At 36.0% G+C, this 3,331-nt stretch overlaps 1 long non-coding RNA gene across 1 annotated transcript; it reads left to right on the top strand.

Moving 5' to 3' along the window:
• The first annotated feature begins 206 nt into the window (after positions 1-206).
• LOC107689389 (uncharacterized) lies at positions 207-1,547 on the top strand. Its single transcript, XR_001634331.1, has 3 exons — positions 207-243; positions 498-639; positions 785-1,547. It is a non-coding gene; the product is annotated as an uncharacterized LOC107689389 (long non-coding RNA).
• Positions 1,548-3,331: the final 1,784 nt, after the last annotated feature.

Here is a 3,331-nt window from a genome sequence, read left to right as displayed (position 1 = left end):
GAAGTTCATGAAGAAATGTATGAGTTCATATTGGAATCTCTGATTTTTGATTATAGATCTTGCTATTAAAGGAATGGTTCACGCAAAAATGAAAGTTTGTTGAAAATGTACTCTATCTTTTCGCTTCTCAAGACATTAACTGATAGACTGGAGTCATATGGATTACGTGTGGATTATTGTGATGTTTTTATCGGCTATTTGGACTCATTCTGACGGCACCCATTCACTGCAGAGGATCCATTGGTGAGCAATTTTTTTTTTTTTTTTTAGAAGATTAAACTTACTAAGTTTAATGTTATTGCTCTCAAAGAGACACCTCATTTGTGATATATATATTTTTATTTTTTATTTTTTCATTCCTGGAGGAATGTCTTTTTCTATTTAATGTAAAATCCTTATTTTGCAATTTGATGCAAGTTGAGATATTGCAAAGTGCCAAGCTTCTTCTGTGGAGCTGATGCAATATTTATGTCAACATATGTTGGCATGTTTTACAGTTCAAGAGCACTGAGTGCACACAGAATAAAACTATGATGATTTTATGAGAGAAGCAAACCGAGACCTTCTGACATCAATAAATTGGCCCTGTATGAAGATCTCCTGATGGTATAAAGAACATAGGCCGCTTTTACATGTCAGGTAGGCACAATGCACAAAAGCACAGAGAGCAGCATATAGAAATGCTTGATGTGTGACATATATTCATGGCACAGAGCTAGTTGAGCAAACGTTGCCTTGCAATTTGAAGATGTTTGATGTAATTACTTTGGCACCTGCCTCATAGGATCCACATCGCCTAACCTGCACACGGCAGTTCCTTACTCAAGGAGCCCTCAAGGACGGCATCTCTTCAATATTCAATGACTGCAGTGCAATAACTTGTTTTGTTGGAAATATATATGAACGTGTAATGGCTCTCAGTGGACACTGCGAGAGTATTATTGTAGTGAGCCAGAAATGAAGCTTTTTCTTTTTCACACCAACACAAATTATCCAAGACTGACTGCAGTGTTAAAAAATAATCCATGTTTCACACGTTCATTAATAAATCTAAATCTCTTCAGTAAGTCACTTTCTATGTTGTTATAAGCCACATTTGGACTTTTTTTCCCCATTGGTAATAGTGCCACATCCTGACAATGTTATGATTCTAGTACACATTGTACATTTCAAAAGCTCTTCCCCACCTATATACCTCATTACACAGCACAGCGGTGCTCTTATATCAGCCACCTTGAGAAATAAAAACAGTTTAACAGAATTTGAAATGAAACTGCAATGATATAAATGCTACATTATGGCTAAGGAAATTCAAATCGGACTGACAGGTGGTGCTCATACTGATACACACAATGTTACATAATTTTTTAACTACATTTGTTGCAAAATAGACAGTGCGGAAATTTCAACCCCTTTGAACTTGCCGGCTGGTCATGGTTCAAAGGGGTTTGTAATTGTGGTTTGAACATCTAAGCAGTGATGGTGCATATAATATAGGGAAATTCTGTGCTTCATGTGAGAAATGGGAAAGGGGTTAATTTCTTCATTCAGTCATTAGAGAGCAATACTTCAGCAGTACTTTAGCTTCCACTGGGAACTTTCATAACGTTCTGCTTAATTTTCAGCCTTGTGCATCTCTACCTCTCTTTTCTCATTAAACTCCTCGTTTAAATTACTCTTAAAAGATGTTTCATGATTGGTTTTTGCATCAGACCAGTTAGAGCTATTATCTATTGATTTGACCATCTGTCTTGTGAAACTGCAAAATTGCTGGCAACAGATATGCCTGTATATCATATGTTAAAGCAAGGGCTGTCATTTCATTTTAATGAATTAATATGCTGATTAAATTATCATTAGTTTAATTAATTTTCTGATATATAAATATTTGTTGAGAAAATTCATGAAATTAAATGAATATAGAAAAAAAATGTAATATTCTGAAATATTATTACAATTTAAAATCACTGTTTTTCATTTTAATGTGTTAAAATATAATTTATTCCTGTATAGAATTCTTACTGAATAAAAGTAATTTCTTTCAAAAAAACAAAAAACAAAAGTACTGATCCCAGACTTTTGAGCGGTTGTGTAAATCGAAAACATTATTTTAGCAGACAACAGTAAATGATTCAATAGACTATAGCTTTAGACGTCAGTATGGTGTTTTATTTTCATATCACTAAAAATAAATCCTCGCAGTTAGTTAATACTTCTACATAGAATTGCTTTAGTCCTTTATTTTGGATAATGCGTTAGCTTTTGACGACACTTTAATTTTTATAAATTGTTGTGCTAAATTAACACAATATTTAGAGCTAATAACCATTTTAAATATGCAGACTTTTGGATGTCCTATGGTGTGCTACTGCCCCACCTCACTTACATGACCGACTGAGTCCTATGGTAATTTAACTGCTGCTAATATGGTTGTGCCAACAGATTGAGGAGGGTTTGATAAATCACTTGAGGAATAAACGAGCAGAAGGTAATAGTATTTGTTGCCAACTTGCCGTCTGGTGAGATATAGGGAGAGAGAGGTCTTGAGGATTTGAGCTGAGCAGAGTCACCCACATGCTTCACGTCTCACTGGATGGACACTATCCAACTGAACGGCGGGCGAGGAAAGTCACTGAATCTCCAGTGACCAAGGACACATCTGTGACTGTCCGAACGCATTAAGGTTCTATGCTGAAAGTTTCTAAGGGGATGTCAAATTCTCCTGGTCTCCGCATCGTTCACAGTGACAACCTGAAGACCTTGGTCTCGGGTTCTTATAATATCCAAACCTGGTCTCCTCTCACTTCCTATTTTCCAGCTCCCATGTTAGTGTGTCATGTGTCCATGAACAGACTGAGCATGTCAAAACCGTGTCTTCATTACAAATACTGTCTCGTTCTGTGATTCTGCTATTTGAGGGAGCTGTCAGCAAGGCATTTTCATCCCTGTGACCTTTTATGTACCCTCACAGCACCATCAGTAAGACACAAGAACCCCTTCAACAACACAAAGCCAGAAAGGTTTTATTTTCATTTTTACTCATGTTATAGTTAAGTTACACTTTTGAAAAATTAGTTAGCTATACAATGAGCTTAAAATTTGCTAATGACATTGATGCTAATGAGGACAGTATTTTTGTAAGCCATCCCAGAAGTTGCATCACCCTGGTTCCCTCAAAAACACCCAGTATGGGTTTTCCATTGGCTTTTGGATTATTGCAGAAACTAAGCTCTGTGACCAACAAAAGTCTGGGATTCTTAGACGAGTTATTCCTCATGATAATCTTCACAAATTATTTTATAGGATGTTTGAAGCCTAAATACAATCTCCA

This window comes from Sinocyclocheilus anshuiensis, unplaced genomic scaffold, assembly GCF_001515605.1.
Source record: "Sinocyclocheilus anshuiensis isolate Anshui unplaced genomic scaffold, SAMN03320099.WGS_v1.1 scaffold946, whole genome shotgun sequence".
Lineage (NCBI taxonomy): Eukaryota > Metazoa > Chordata > Actinopteri > Cypriniformes > Cyprinidae > Sinocyclocheilus > Sinocyclocheilus anshuiensis.
The sequence above is the reverse complement of the archived record's forward strand: the minus strand, read 5'-3'. Positions and strand labels throughout refer to the sequence as shown.